Source organism: Papio anubis, chromosome 1 (genome assembly GCF_008728515.1).
Source record: "Papio anubis isolate 15944 chromosome 1, Panubis1.0, whole genome shotgun sequence".
Taxonomy (NCBI): Eukaryota; Metazoa; Chordata; class Mammalia; order Primates; family Cercopithecidae; genus Papio; species Papio anubis.
The window spans coordinates 163,331,219-163,348,446 of record NC_044976.1 but is presented as its reverse complement, the minus strand read 5'-3'; the positions used below and the strand labels follow the sequence as shown (position 1 = coordinate 163,348,446).

The window sequence follows — 17,228 nt, the reverse complement described above, 5'->3', positions numbered from 1 at the left end:
GTAGTCAAGAAAATATTTAAGTCAGTCAAAAAGCAGTCAAGTTGGCCAACAAGCATGTCTGACTTTCTTTTTTTCTCTGACTAGACTTTGAGTGCTGATTTGACTGGTTTGTGTTTGTAGAAACAGTCACATTTTCCTTGCCAAAAGAGAATGCTTTTTTTCACTGAAACTTAATGAAATAACTGTTACATCATATAAATTCATTTCCTTAAGAATATGTGTCAGACTATCAAATCAGTTAAGGAAAATTCTCATCTTTTTTTCTCTTTGAAATTATGGATGGGCTAGTTTGGTTCCAAATTAAGTGAATTCATAGTGCCATCTAGTGCTTCAAAACAGAATTATCAAAGCGACTGTGGAGATATCTTAAATCAGGCATTGGCTTTAACACATTATCTTGAATTCTATGTTTAAATGAGTCACCTGGCTGATCCAGGCTAGCATTTTCTTGTTTGGATTATTAAAGTTGATTGGGTATTGAAGTTTTATCACATTTACTGGTGTGAGAAGTCATTGATTAAAGTATAGCTTGAAAAGAACCCCCAAAACATAACCAAAAACATATGTCCCTTTTATTTTTAAGAGTATTAAGGATGAAATTAATCCACAAGTAAAACCAAACAGTATCTCACAAGATAGATGATGAAAATCACAACCATAGATAAATTAAATCACCTCCCACCCAAACATGATGAAGTAAAACAGAGACCTGAGGATCGATGTGATTTTATTCCATGTGCTTTTGAAATAATGTTCTCAGAGACGGTTTAGAACCAAGATACAAAGAGGAAAATGTTCACTGAAGAGAATAAACAACTCATAAATGAGAGAATTGTTTCCACCTCAAGTAAACAAACCTCTGTTTACCAAACAGTTTCTGCCTTGATTGCCCTCCACTTCCTTATGAAATGGTAGCAATATTTGCAGAACTTTATGTAAAAGTTATGAAGAAAACAGGCATAGTCGAGACACTCTTGATTTGGAACCATTGCTGATCAAGGGACAAAATGTGACATATTTACATATTTTTCTTCAGAATTGAAATAGAATAATGTTTTCTTTTCTCTGCACATTAAAATTTTAAAAGCACTTGCACGTGTTATTTTATCTCCCAACCACACTGTGCAGTATCATTAGCCTCATTTTAGAGTGGGTATCTGAATTAGCATTCAAACCCTGTCTCATACCCTCCAATGCACGGCAAAAGCCACATGTGCCTTTGCCTTTTTTTTTTCCTTAGGGGTTTTTGAGAGCTTAGATCTAAAACAGTAAGAAGAGGAGTAGGGTTAGGAAGTGAGTGTAAGGGGAGGAAGAATTAAACGCATGTATAGGGAGAGAGGGTCACTCACACTGCCTGCAAGAGAGGCAAGCAGGGAAAGCCTTATGTCAAGTTTCATACAGAGCTTCATCACCCATGATGTCGGAGTTATCTAGAGAATGGAATAATAATTACAACTGTTGGAAACAATCCAACCTTAATGAAATATCCCTAAATACAATATTCAGAAGTATGAAACACTAAATGAAAATTCCTAAAGACTGAAAATTCAGTACAGAGATCCATTAACATATTGAGTAGCTTTATATCAATTGCTGCTAGTCATATGCAATCAATTTTTTTTTTCTTTTTCCTGCCTTTTCTTCTTCATTTCAGATAATTCACTTTGGTTTTGATATTACTAGAGATGCAAAGTTGTATTTTGTAAATATTTTGCAGTTAAAAATTGTTTCATAGTAGAGGTTTTCAAATGTGATAATAAAGCTTCATTTTGAATAGAGTTTTGCTTTAATCATTGTAGATCAGCCTTAATGTACTCAATTAAAAGTAGTTTTCTCATTATCATAAATGTTCTAATATGTGTTTCCACCTATCCCTAATTGCCTTTCCTAGGGGAAAGTCCTTTGCCATTGTAGCATTAAGTCACCATAGATGAAAAAGCATGCTTAAATGCTAAAATATTTATGATCTAGTCTACTTGCATTATCAACTCATCACAACTTATTGGTAAGCAATTGCAGTGCCTCTTGGCTAAAAAAGCAATGCCAGAAGTGGTAAGGCTCATGCTGACAGCTGTGCCTGGGCTATTGCTAGATACTTCAGTACTCCTTGCCCTTGGCAAATAACTTAGTGAGAGAACAATAAAACATATTGTTGTAAAACAGTAAAAGGTACCCAGTTTGCCAGTTTGCATATTTCTCTGCAGCTATCCATGATACAGGTAGCTATGGGCAGAGCTTGCAGCTTTGCCAGACTTGCTGGCTTTGAACAAAAGTATTTTGTTTCAGGCCATTCTATTGGGTGGGTTCCTGTGGGTATTTTGAGGAAGACTGGGGAAAGAGGTGTGTGTGTGTGTGTGTGTGTACGTTTTACTTTGTTGTTACTGTTTTTTTTAACAACAAATCATGAATTAATTTACCCCACATGAAACCTAAACAAAGGAAAAAAGCCTTTGGGAATCATGAAAAGAGCTGGCAGCCAGGAGAAAGAAAACATTTGCTACAGCAGTTAGGAGAACATATTTGTTTGACTGAGTTTATTTTTTATCATCCACTGAATGCTTTCATTTGACTTAGCTGTGGTGTTTTGTGCCACAAAGCTAGGCCTGACCACGTCATGGAGGCCCTCCTTCCTGGAGTACTCAGCCCACCAGCACAGCATAAACTTCCATTTACAGTGAACGCATAGAATACCTTGGCTGTGCTGGCAGAAAAAGGGAGCTGACGCCAAGTGAGCTGCAAGCACAAAAAATCAGACAGAAAAAATTTGCAAGTCAGAGTGAGCTGATAAAGAAATCATTTTTGTATGTTTCTGGAACAAAAGCATGAATTATTTTAAATTGTATTTTATTTTTATTTTTTGTTTTCCTGAAAATATCAGCCTTCTGTCTTGTCTAAACTTTTGCAGGGTATTACCAAAAACCATCCTTGGTATTGAACATGTTTAAACTTTATTACCTTTTTGTAATTCTGGCCTCTGTGGGTAGATTCCAGAAATCATCCACCTCTGCATCATCTAGAGGATAGCAAAGCCTTGCATGCAGTATTTGTGGATGGTCATTTGTTGAATGCATGAATTGACAAAACATACTAGCCATTTATAAAAAGATTTTTTTGAAATTAAATTAAGGTGAAGACAGTAAAAGATAATGTTATATATTAAACAAGTATCTTCTAGAAGTGGCATAACATAGGTAAATATGTAATTTGTGCAAGTATCAGCAAAAGTACCCAAGCAAGTTTCATGCCTATGTATCTGTTCTCCCTTAATTATATTTTCGTTTTTCTGTAGGCCATCAAAAACAGCCAACTTTCTCTATTTTAAAAAATTATTCTCTTTGTTATCAAATGAAAATCCAATCTAAAAACAGATAATATCTTTGAAAGGAAATAAAAATTAACATTGGTTTAGGTCTAACCATGTTCAAGGAACTTAATTTTGTGTGTGCTTGTATTGTCTATAAATAAATTGGCATGCAATGATTAAACAGGAAATTCAAATTAATTGGTACATGGACTTCTTTAACTATAGCTGCTGTAAGTGTAGGAAACATTTGATTGTATAAAAAAGTAGTTAATCGCAGGTTTGCTTCTTTTTCTTCTTGCCTCCCTCTTTTTTTAATAGAGATTTAAGAGAACAGAGGTTTTTCTCCTATCAAAATTCATGACAGCATATAAAATCCTGCTCAAAATAGTCATGTGTGATGAAGTGATTCCCAGCACATGTTTGGAAGGATGTTCCATTTTCTCAGGTACCATATTTGCACAGATCTATGTTACTAAAGCTATGGAAATACCATACTTGAAGAATGTTGATAATTGCAGACTGAAGAATTGACAGCACTCTGTAGTTAACACATTCAGTTCAGGTAGGCATAGATACCCAGGTGAGATCAACCACCACAGGAAGTCGTCTAGCATAAAATACATAGCAGAACTCATGTGTGGATACACACATATGTGCACACACACAAACACATAAGCAACAAAAGAGGAGCTAGACAACCAAGACCAAAATATATCTGGCTAAGGTTTTTATGTCATTGAGTAAGAACTGACATCTAAGAATAGTACTACAATACAGTTTATGCCTAGACAGTTAAAATACAACTATTATTTGATTGGCATGTGTTATCTTAATGTGTTGGACTTAATGTTTGTATCTCCCCAGAGTTCGCATGTTGAAATCCTATCTACCGATGTGATGGTGTTTGGAGGTGAGGGCTTAGAGTTGGATTAGGCCATTAGGGTGGGACTGTCATGATGAGGTTAATGCTCTCAAGGACATTATGCTAAATGAAATAGTCCAGGCACAAAAAGACAAATACTGCATGATCTCACTTATATGTGGAATCTAAAAAAATCAATCTCAGAAACAGAGTAGAAAGTTGGTTGCTATAGGCTAATAAAGTGGGGAGGGCAGAGAAGAGTGGGATGGAAAAAAAAGACATATTGGTTGCAAACTACAAAGTTTCACTTCAGTTAGAATGAAGGAATACATTTTTGTGATCTACTGTACAACATAGTGATTATAATTAATAAGGTATTATATATTTTAAAATTGATTAAAAATAGATTTTAAACATTCTCACCACAATGTAAGGGATAAACTGGCTTGATTTAATCTTTCTACAGTGTATGCATGGATCAAAAGATAACATTGTCTCCCATATACAATTATCATTTGTCAATTAAAAAATGATAAAAAGAAAATTAGATGCAACAACAAAAAAAAAAAAAAGGAAAAAAAAAGGAAGAGACATAGATCTCTCTGTCTCTCTCTGCCATGTGAGAATACAACAAGAAGGTGGCCATTTGTGAGCCAGGAAGAGAGCCCTCACCATACACTTGGCTTGCAGGTACCTTGATCTTAGACTTTCTAGCCTCTAAAACTGTGAGAAATAAATGTTTGCTGTTTAAGCCACCCAGTCTATGATAATTTGTCATAGAAGCCCAAACTGACTGCTGCATATGAACTGATAGCACATGGACATATATTTAGGCTTACTGTTAATAAACATTCTGTTGTGTGAATTACTGTTAATAAGCATTCTGTTGTGGAATTAAGTTGCTCTATACAAAACTGCTTTAAAATTTCCAAATTTAGCGAACAACAAAAACTAATGCCTAGTACACCTTGTAGAAAGTGCCCTGATCTCAATATCAGGATCCAACTGATAATTTCAGTTAAAAACTATTGCACTCTGAGTTGGAAAGCCAGTTAACCAATGCTTATTGGTTGCTCCACATGTGGCATTTTTTAATGCAGTTGTCTCTACATCGATCTATGCCATGCACATCTCACGACTCTTTCTCCTTCTCTCTGTTCCCTACATTCGCACTGCCTTGCCTCAGGTTCTCTTCATCTTCCATGTGTTACACTATAATGAAAATTGCTATCATTTTGACGATCTCCGGTACTCTCTGACATCAATTTTATACTTTATTTTCTCACATTCTGTCATAATATCCAGTATTTTTACTTATTGTGGAAGCACTTCTTTTCTTCATCGTACAAATATCATTCAGAGTCATCTTCTCATTGTTTCTTCTACACATGTTTAGCCTTCCAGTGAAGAGGAATGAATATAAGCTTTGGTGTTAGAAAGACATGAGTTTGAATGATATTTTTTTTTCTTACTGTGAGAACATTCCAGTTTTATTTTTTGTAAAATGGGAATAATAATATCTACCTGACAGGCTAGTTTCAAAATGAAATTGGAAAGTGCATTATGTAAAGTTCTTAGACTGGTGACAGATAGAGAAAAAGTTCTAAGTAAGTGCTAGTTCCTTTTTATAAATGTGCCTGATCTCTAAGATATTTTGTTGATGCTCTGGACAAATTAGTTATATAAATCGCATCTATTATTTATTACTGAAACTCAATTATTGGTGAGAGGAGAAAATAAGAATATGGTTTGTCAATTATGATGGTGGTCATTATTTCTTCCAAAAACAAAAATAACCTTATGTTGTAGGCTAACTCTCTGATAAGAGAATGAGTGGAATATTCATCCTTGTAAATGAAGAATTTATCATGGGTAAAATAAGAGCTGAAATGTGTTAATTACCTTAATCTGATTATTATGCATCATGTAGTTCAAAACATCACAAAATATCTGAGGACTATCTACAATTATTACTTGTCAATTAAAAAAATAAAATTAGATCATTTTTAGCCCACCTGGAAGCAGCTACAGAAAGAGCCACTCACTCTGTTTTTAAAACAGCTGAATTAAATGACATAAACAGGAGGAGGCAGTTCAAGATGGCTGACTAGAAGCCTACACCAATTGTCTTCCCCACAGGACTACCAATCAGAACAACTATCCACACAAAAAAGCACCTTCATAAGATCCAAAAATCAACTTAGGTACTAGCTTGGCTACTGTGGGGTAGAGTACACGGCAGGCTCTTTGGGTCCCGGATTCTAGGCCTTGGCTCTTGGATGGCATTTCTGGACCTGTCCTGGGCCAGAGGAGAACTACTGCCCGGAAGAGCGAGTCCCGTGTCTGGCAGCATTCACCACAAGCTGATTGAAGAACCCTTGGACTTTGAATGAACATCGATAGTTTCCAGGCAGTACTCACCATGGGCTTGGGGCAGGGGTGGCCACAGAGAGAGACAGCTCTGCTTGTGAAAAGGGAAGAAGATTGCAACCGACTTTTTCCTGTGGTTTCGGTACCAACTCATCCTCAGTAGAATAGAATAGGTAGATTTCTAAAGTTTCTGACTCCAGACCCTGGCTGCTGTACAGCATCTATGGACCTGTCTGGAGCCAGGAGGAACTTGTCACCCTGAAGGGAAGAAGACAAGCCTGTCTGGCTTCACTGCCTGCTGATTGTAGAGCCCTAGGGCTTTAAGCAAATGTGAGCGCAGTAGCCAGTCAGTAGTTGCTGTGGGCCTTGGATGAGACCCAGTATTTTGCTGACTTCTGATCTGACCAGTGCAGTTTCAGTGGCAATGGCCACAGGGGTGCTTGGTGATCCATCCCCCAGCTCCAGACAGCTCAGCACACAGAGGGAACTGATATTTGCTGGGAGAAAGTAAGGGAACAGAACAAGAGTCTCTGCCTGGTACTCCAAGTAATCCTCCCAGATCTTAGTGAAGACAGCCAAGACGGTACTTCAACAAGTCTTCAAGAGCCACAGTGTTACTGGGTTTGGGATGCCCCCCAATGCAGATATGGCTGCAGAGACCAAAAACTTAGATCACAACACCTGAGTCCCTTCTAATACCTAGACAGCCTTCCCAAAAAGGATGGGTACAAACTAGCCCAGATTGCAAAGACAAAAATAAATACCTAACCCTTCAATGCCCAGACATTGACAAACATCCACAAATATCCAGACTATCCAGGAAAACATGACCTCACCAAATGAACTAAATAAGGCACCATTGACCAATCCTGGAGAGACAAGAATATGTGAGCTTTCAGACAAAGAATTCAAAATAGTTGTGTTGAGGAAATTCAATGAAACTTAAGATAACAGACAAAGAATTCGGAATCTTACTAGAGAAATTTAACAAAGAAATTGAACTAATTAAAAAGAATCAGGCAGAAATTCTGGAGTCGAAAAATGCAACTGACGTACTGAATAATGCATCAAAATTGCTTAACAGCAGAATTGGCCAAGAAAAAGAAAGAATTAGCTTGAAGACAGGCTATATGAAAATGCACAGTCAGAAGTGACAAAAAGAAAAAGGAACAAAAAAGAATGAAGGCTGCCTACAAGATGTAGAAAATAGCCTCAAAAGGACAAATCTAAGAGTTATTGGCCATGAAGAGGAAGTGGAGAGAGGGATCGGGGTAGAAAGTTTATTCAAAAGGATAACAACAGAGAACTTCCCAAACCTACAGAAAGATATCAATATTCAAGTACAAGGTTTATAGAACATCAAACAGATTTAACCTAAATAAGACTGTACCTCAAGACAGTTAATAATCAAACTCCCACAGGTCAAGGATAAAGAAAGTATCCCAACAGTAGCAAGATAAAAGAAACAAATAATATACAATGGAGTGTCAAAAAAAAAAAATCAAAATGAAATAAAGACTTTAAGACTAAATCTAAGACCTCCACAATATTTCAATTTTAGAAAACATTGAGGAATCTCTCCAGGATACTGGTCTGAGCAAAGGTTTCTTGAGTAATACTCCACAAGCATAGGTTATCAAAGCCAGAATTCACAAATGGGATCACATCAAGTAAAAAAGCTTTTACACTGTGAAGGAAGCAATCAACTAAGTGAAGAGACAACCCACAGAATGGGAGAATTTTTTTTTTTTTTTTTTTTTTTTTTTTTTGAGGCAGTCTCGCTGTATAGCCCAGGCTGGAGTGCAGTGACGCGATCTTGGCTCACTGCAAGCTCTGCCTCCTGGGTTCATGCCATTCTCCTGCCTCAGCCTCCTGAGTAGCTGGGACTACAGGTCCCTGCCACCACGCCTGGCTAATTTTTTGTATTTTTAGTAGAGACGGAGTTTCACCGTGTTAGCCAGGATGGTCTCCATCTCCTGACTTCATGATGCACCCGCCTCGGCCTCCCAAAGTGCTGGGATTACAGGCGTGAGCCACTGCATCTGACCAGGAGAAAATATTTACAATCTATCCATCTGACAAGGGATTATTTTATTATTATTATTATTATTCTTTAAGTTCTGGGGTACATGTGCAGAACGTGCAGTTTTGTTACATAGGAATACACGTGCCATGGTGGTTTGCTGCACCCATCAACCCATCACCTACATTAGGTATTTCTCCTAATGCTATTCCTCCCCTAGCCCCCCACCCCCTGATAAGCCCTGGTGTGTGATATTCCCCTCCCTGTGTCTATGTGTTCTCGTTGTTCAACTCTCATTTATGAGTGAGGTAGTGCGGTGTTTGGTTTTCTGTTGTTGTGATAGTTTCCTGAGAATGATGGTTTCCAGCCTCATCCATGTCCCTGTAAAGGACATGAACTCATCCTTTTTTATGACTGCATAGTATTCCATGGTGTACATGTGCCACATTTTCTTAATCCAGTCCATCATTGATGGACATTTGGGTTGGTTTCAAGTCTCTGCTATTGTGAATAGTGCCTCAATAAACATATGTGTGCAGTGTGCATGTGTCTTTATAGTAGAATGATTTATAATCCTTTGGGTATTATACCCAGTAATGGGATTGCTGGATCTAATGGTATTTCTAGCTCTAGATCCTTGAGGAATTGCCACACTGCCTTCCACAATGGTTGAACTAATTTACACTCCCACCAACAGTGTAAAAGTGTTTCTATTTCTCCACATGCTCTCCAGCATCTGTTGTTTCCTGACTTTTTAATGGTCACCATTCTAACTGGCTTGAAATGGTATATCATTGTGGTTTTGATTTGCATTTCTCTAATGACAAGTGATGATGAGCATTTTTTCATGTGTCTGTTGGCTCCATAAATGTCTTCTTTTGAGAAGTGTCTGTTCATATTCTTTGCCCACTTTTTGATGGGGTTGTTTGTTTTTCTCTTGTAAATTTGCTTAGGTTCTTTGTAGATTCTGGATATTAGCCCTTTGTCAAATGGATAGATTGCAAAGATTTTCTCCCATTCTATCGGTTGTCTGTTCACTCTGATAATAGTTTCTTTTGCTGTGCAGAAGCTCTTTAGTGTAATTAGATTCCATTTTGTTAATTTTGGCTTTTGTTGCTGTTGCTTTTGTTGTTTTAGACATGAAGTCTTCGCTCATGCCTATGTTCTGAATGGTACTGCCTAGGTTTGTCTTCTAGGATTTTTATGATTTTAGGTCTTACGTTTAAGTCTTTAATCCATCTTGAGTTGAATTTTTGTATAAGGTGTAAGGAAGGGGTCCAGTTTCAGTTTTCTGCATATGGCTAGCCAGTTTTCCTAACACTATTTATTAAATAGGGAATATTTTCCCCATTGCTTGTTTTTGTCAGGTTTGTCAAAGATCAGATGGTTGTAGGTGTGTGATGTTATTTCTGAGGCCTCTGTTCTGTTCCATTGGTCTATATCTCTGTTTTGGTACCAGTACCATGCTGTTTTGGTTACTGTAGCCGTGTAGTATAGTTTGAAGCCAGGTAGTGTGATGCCTCTAGCTCTGTTCTTTTTGCTTAGGATTGTCTTGGCTATTTGGGCTCTTTTTTGGTTCCACATGAAGTTTAAAGTAGTTTTTTCCAATTCTGTGAAGAAAGTCAATGGTAGCTTGATGGGGATAGCATTGAATCTATAAATTACTTTCAGCAGTATGTCCATTTTCACAATATTGGTTCTTTGTATCCATGAACATGGACTGTTTTTCCATTTGTTTGTGTCCTCTCTTATTTCCTTGAACAGTGGTTGTAGTTCTCCTTGAAGAGCTCCTTCACATCCCTTGTAAGTTGTATTCCTAGATATTTTATTCTCTTAGTAGCGATTGTGAATGGGAGTTCACTCATGATTTGTCTCTCTGTTTGTTATTAGTGTATAGGAATGCTTGTGATTTTTGCACATTGATTCTGTATCCTGAGACTTTGCTGAAGTTGGTTATCAGCTTAAGGAGATTTTGGGCTGAGATGGTGGGGTTTTCTAAAGATAAAATCATGTCATCACAAACAGAGACAATTTGACTTCCTCTCTTCCTATTTGAATACCCTTTATTTCTTCCTCTTGCCTGATTGCCCTGGACAGAACTTCCAATACAATATTGAATAGTAGTGGTGATAGAGGCCATCCTTGTCTTGTGCCGGTTTCTAAAGGGAATGCTTCCAGTTTTTGCCAATTCAGTATGATATTGGCTGTGGGTTTGTCATAAATAGCTCTTATTATTTTGAGATACATTCCACCGATACCTAGTTTATTGAGAGTTTTTAGCATGATGGGGTGCTGGATTTTGTCAAAGACTTTTTCTGCCTCTATTGAGATAATAATGTGGTTTTTGTCATTGGTTCTGTTTATGTGATGGATTACGTTTATTGTTTTGCAGATGTTGAACCAGCCTTGCATCCCAGGGATGAAGCCGACTTGATCATGGTGAATAAGCTTTTTGATGTGCTGCTGGAATTCGGTTTGCCAGTATTTTATTAAGGATTTTCACATCGATGTTCATCAGGGATATTGGCCTGAAATTTTCTTTTTTGTTGTGTCTCTGACAGGGTTTGGTATTAGGATGATGCTGGCCTCACAAAATGAGTTAGGGAGGATTCCTTCTTTTTCTATTGATTGGAATAGTTTCAGAAGGAATGGTACCAGCTTCTCTTTATACCTCTGGTAGAATTCGGCTGTGAATCCATCTGGACCTGGATTTTTTTGGTTGGTAAGCTGTTAATTGCTGCCTCAATTTCAGAACTTGTTATTGTTTTATTCAGGGATTTGACTTCTTTCTGAGTTAGTCTTGGAAGGGTGTATATGTACAGGAATTTATCAATTTATTCTAGATTTTCTAGTTTATATGCGTAAACGTGTTTATAGTATTCTCTGATGGTAGTTTGTATTTCTGAGGGATAGGTGGTGATATCCCCATTTCATTTTTCGTTGCATCTATTTGATTCTTCTCTCTTTTCTTCTTTATTAGTCTGGCTAGAGGTCTATTTTGTTGATCTTTTCAAAAAAACAGCTCCTGAATTCATTGATTTTTGAAGGGTTTTTCATGTCTCTGTCTCCTCTAGTTCTGCTCTGATCTTATTTCTTGTCTTCTGTTAGCTTTTGAATTTGTTTGCTGTTGCTTCTCAGTTTTTTAATTGTGATGTTTTTAATTGTGATGTTGTCAGTTTTAATTGTCAGTTTTTAATTGTGATGTTGCGGTGTCAATTTTAGATCTTTTCTGCTTTCTCTTGTGGGCATTTAGTGCTATAAATGTCCCTCCACACACTGCTTTAAATGTGTCCCAGAGATTCTGGTATGTTGTCTTTGTTCTCATTGGTTTCAAAGAACATCTTTATTTCTTCCTTCATTTCATTATTTACCCAGTAGTCATTCAGGAGTAGGTTGTTCAGTTTCCGTGTAGTTGTGCAGTTTTGAGTGAGTTTCTTAATCCTGAGTTATAGTTTGTTTCCACTGTGGTCTGAGAGACTGTTATGATTTCCGTGTTCTTTTTTTTTTTTTTTTGCATTTTCTGAGGAGTGTTTTACTTCCAATTATGTGGTCAATTTTAGAATAAGTGCGACGTGGTGCTGAGAAGAATGTATATTCTGTTGATTTGGGGTGGAGAGTTCTGTAGATGTCTGTTAGGTCCACTTGGTCCAGAACTGAGTTCACATCCTGAATATCCTTGTTAATTTTCTGTCTCATTGATCTGTCTAATATTGACAGTGGGGTGTAAAAGTCTCCCACTATTATTGTGTGGAAGTCGCAGTCTCTTTGTAGGTCTCTAAGAACTTGCTTTATAAATCTGGGTGCTCCTGTGTTGGGCGCATATATATTTAGGATAGTTAGCTCTTCTTGTTGAATTGATCCCTTTACCATTATGTAATGCCCTTCTTTGTCTCTTTTGATCTTTGTTGGTTTAAAGTTTGTTTTATCAGAGATTAGGATTGCAATTCCTGCTTTTTATTCTTTTTTCTTTTTGCTTTCCATTTGCTTGGCAAATATTCCTCCATCCTGACAAGGGATCCTTACCTGGAATATACAAGGAGCTCAAACAACTCTATAGTAAAAAAAAATCAAATAATCATATTAAATAATGGGCAAAAGATCATAATAAACACATCTCAAAAGAAAACATTCAAATGGAAAACAGGCATATGGAAAAGAGCTCAACATTACTGATCATCAGAGAAATGCAAATCAAAACTAGAATGAGATATTATCTTATCCCAGTAAAAATGGCTTTTATCAAAATGATAAGCAATAATGAATAATGGTGCTGACGTGGAGAAAAGGGAACCCTCATACGCTGTTGGTGGAATGTAAATTAGTACAACCACTATGGAGAACTGGATGGAGTTTCTTCAAAAATCTAAAGATAGAACTATTATATATTCTAGCAATTCCACTACTGGATATTTATGCAAAAGAAATAAATCAGTATGTGGAAGAGATAGCTGCACTCCCATGTTTATTGCAGCACCATTCGCACTAGCCAAGATTTGGAAGCATCAACAGATGAGTGGATAAAGAAAATGTGGTACATATACACAATGGAGTACTATTCAGCCATGAAAAGAATGAGATCCTGTCATTTGCAACAACATGGTTGGAACTGGAGGACATTATGTTAAGTGAAATAAGCCTGGCACAGAAAGACAAATATTGCATGTTCTCAGTCATTTGTGGGAGTAAAATTTTAAAATAATTGAACTTATGCATATAGAGAGTAGAAAGAAGGTGATGAGAGGCTGGGAAGGGTAGTGGTTGGTGGTGGGAAGTGGGGGTGATTAACAGGTACAAAAATATAGTTCAATAGGATGAATAAGGTCTAGTATTTGATAACACAACAGGGTGACTACAGTCAACAGTAAATTAATGTACATTTTAAAATAAAGAGCATAATTGGAGCATTTGTAACACAGAGAAAGGACAAATGCTTGAGGTAATGGATACTCCATTTACCCTGATGTGATTATTATGCATTGTATGCCTGTATCAAAATATGTCAGTTATCCCATAAATATATATGCCTATTATGTGTGCACAGAAATTTTTTACAAAATTACATTTTAAAAAAGAACTCAAGCCAAGTAAATAGATTCAAGGTAATTTTAGTGAATTATTAACTCTATGTAAGAGGACAATAGTCTAGTCTCTAAAATACCTTGTGGGTTGAATGTAGAACAGAGAGTGGGCATTTTGAAAATAAGACATCATTAGGTCATTTTTTTGATAACTTTTATTTTAAGTTCGGGGGTACATGTACAGGTTTGTTACATAGGTAAACTTGTGTCATGTGGGGTTGCTGTACAGATTATTTAATCACTCAGGTGTTAAGCCCAGTTCCCATTAGTTATTTTTCTTGATTCTTTTCCTTCTCCCACCCTCTACTCTCTGATAGGCTCCAGTGTGTGTTGTTCCCCTCTATGTGCCTATGTGTTCTCATTATTTAGCTCCCACTTATAAGTGAGAACATGCAGTATTCGGTTTTCTGTTGCTGCATTGGTTTGCTAAGAATAATGGCCTCCAGCTCCATTCATGTCCCTGCAAAAGATATGATCTTATTCTTTTTTTATGACTGCATAGTATTCCATGGTGTATATGTACCACATTTTATTTAATTTATCATTGATGGGCATTTAGGTTGACTTCATGTCCGTTTCTATTGTGAACAGTGCTGCAGTGAACACATGTGTGCATATGTCTTTATTGAAAGAAGACATACATGTGGCCAACAATCATATGTAAAAAAGTTTAACATCATTGATCATTAGAGAAATGCAAATGAAAACCACAATGAGATACCATCTCACACCAATTGGAATGACTATTATTAAAAAGTCAACTCATAACAGACACTGGGGAGGCTGTGGATAAAAAGGAACATTTACAGCTGGGTGCAGGGGCTTACGCCTGTAATCCCAGCACTTTGCGAGGCTGAAGCGGGTGGATCACCTGAGGCTGGGAGTTCAAGACCAGTTTGACAAACATGGAGAAACCCCATCTCTACTAAAGATACAGAATTAGCTGGGTGTGGTGGCACATGCCTGTAATCCCAGCTCCTGAGGAGGCTGAGGCAGGAGAATTGCTTGAACCCAGGAGGTGGAGGTTGCAATGAGCCGAGATCGCGCCATTGCACTCTAGCCTGGGCAACAAGAGGAAAATTCTGTCTCAAAAAAAAAGGAACATTTGGACACTTCCACCATTGTGGAAGACAGTTTGGCAATTCTTCAAAGACCTGAAGACAGGAATACCATTCAACCTAGAAATCCTGTTACTCGGTATATACCCAGAGGAATATAAATGGTTCCATTATGAGGTCACATTTTAATAAATTGCTTTAGAGATTGATATTACCATTTCCCTTATTCATTTATATTTATATCTAGAATAATACAAATTTTACTGTCTCTTCAAAGAACAAGTATTGGAAAATATTAATATATCCTTTCAGATAGATGTACTCATTAACAGTCCCCTTTGAGCGGTGGCCAACTGCTTCTCTCTAGGTGGTAGTATAATATTTTGAATATTTTTTCTCCAATATTTTCATTTACCTTTTGGCCTTTGCTGAAACAATAGCTAGGCATTCATCATCTCAAGGAAAAAATAATGCAACCAAAAGAACTTAACACTGTAAATTTTACCTGGCTTTTGAGTTTAAAAAGACAAGACCACAGATAGAAACAGATAGGACTTGTGGCCCCAGACCATACAACATGCTTTGGAGAATACATTATATAAATAGAATGCACTCACTAAGATTAGACAAGGTGCCTTAGGGGAAGAAAAAGGAGAAACAAACAAGAGGAGAAACACTGATATTTGTGGGTTCCTGAGAAAGGAAGCATACCTTTGCTTCACCCAGAACCTGACTGATTTCCTGGATTAACGCAAAATAATCCCTGAATGCATCTGGAGGAGTCTAATTGCAGAAGAGTTAGGTGCCTCAATTCCTAGGTGGAACTCTGGTTGTACAGTAAGACTCTACCCTACAAGTGACTTGGAGGGACATGTGTCACTTCTTAGAGTTCCCTCATGGGGGGACTCACCTCATCAATTTCCCTATATCCAGAGCGGTAAGGATCAGCAAACTGACAGGGATGTGAAAAATGGACTGGGATAGTACTGTGTTATTTACCATGGCTCATCAGGTTGTAGGGGAGCAGACAGTACCTATGCTTTCATGTAGAAGTGAGCAGCTGAGAGATAAGATCTGAAGCCATCTTGGGGGTCATAAACAAAGGATGACTCAACAGAAGCCCTGTGGGCTGCTGAGGAACAGATGGAAATATGGTCATTTTTTGAAGAACATTCCCTCCCAGCCTCCCACCCACATTGCCTTGACAACCTCTGGGATTTAGCCAAAACCTCAGAAAAAAGGGAGCACCTATATTGACTGAGATTGAGATCCTGCTAGGAAGACAGGTGGCTCAAAAAAGATTTAAATTGGATTATAGAAAAATGACGTTGTTTTGCACATGATGGATGAAATTGAATCCTGCAATCCTGCACAGCTAACCTGTATGGAAGGACCATGACCCCAAAAATAATCATTTTGTAAGTATCATCTGTAAGTTCACTTGCTAACTGTTCTTATCTCTGGACATTTAGGGCTGAAGTTAGAGTGATCATGAAAGATTTAAAGTTGTGATATGGCAATTGCTTGAGTTCTGGTCCTCGCTATCCCTGTTTCATGTAGTGTAACCTAGGTGAGTTGATTATCCTTTTGTGCCTTGATTCCCTAATGTACAAAATAAAAATATCAATGATTTCTGCTTCAAAGATTGTGGTGAAGATTAAATTAGATATCAAGTAAAGTGGTTACACAGTGCCTGTCATATGACAAGAGCTAAGTAAATATTAGCCAAAATAAATCCATAAATTGTGGTTAATGAATGTAATTAGAAGAAGAATCAACTATGAAAAAAACATACTTAGGGTTTAGAGTTAAAACCAAATAAAGTTTACTGGAGATCTATGAATGCTTTCAATAATACTCATGCTTGCTTCTATAAAGCCTATGGGCAAGTGCCTGGTATGAATGACACAGTCATGTTTATATGACCAAATTAAATATCTTTAGCTTTTCTTTTTTGGTCTCTGAAGCTTTTCCAACATCTTAACTCACCATCATGTGTAGGTTTTTTCGTAGTACAGTTCAATACTTTTTGTAAACATACATACAAATTAAGACAATAGTCTCAGTGTGTTCCCAGCAGCCACAATTTTCTTTTCCTTTCACTGCATTCATTGCATTTAAGAAAAGTAACCTGCTGAAATGGTTGCATACAAAGTATATTAGCCAATAATCATCTCTTCTCTGAAGGAGGGAGGTTAAAAGCAAGAAAAACTATTCCAAGGTAGGAATGTTGAGTTTTATTGCCACTAGTTTGATTAACCTGGACTCTTGTAGAAAGAGTAGCTCTTGTAGTGAAGCAATTATTCCCTCTGATGGAAGGTGCTCGTAAGTACCTCCCTAAGCAAAGTGGCACTTGTCCCAGGGAATGCCTTGTACTAGGAAGAATACCAAAAGTGGATTCCAGAGAACTGGGATGTAGTTAAGCTGCTTTGCATGGGATCTCTGGAAGGAAATATTTCTCCACCTGTAAGATAGCATAAAAATTACGATATATCGGGGTTATCTGTGTCATCTAAAGACATACATGTAAAAT

The 17,228-nt window shown here is 37.2% G+C and overlaps 1 long non-coding RNA gene across 3 annotated transcripts in view; it reads left to right on the top strand.

Annotated features, from left to right (window-relative positions):
* LOC110741605 overlaps positions 1 to 4,450 on the top strand; it is a 96,886-nt gene extending 92,436 nt beyond the window's left edge. For all 3 annotated transcript variants that reach the window (XR_004179355.1, XR_002518082.2, XR_004179354.1), the window contains one exon: positions 3,623 to 4,450. This is a non-coding gene — a long non-coding RNA (uncharacterized LOC110741605). The remainder of the gene's footprint in view (positions 1 to 3,622) is intronic.
* Positions 4,451 to 17,228: the final 12,778 nt, after the last annotated feature.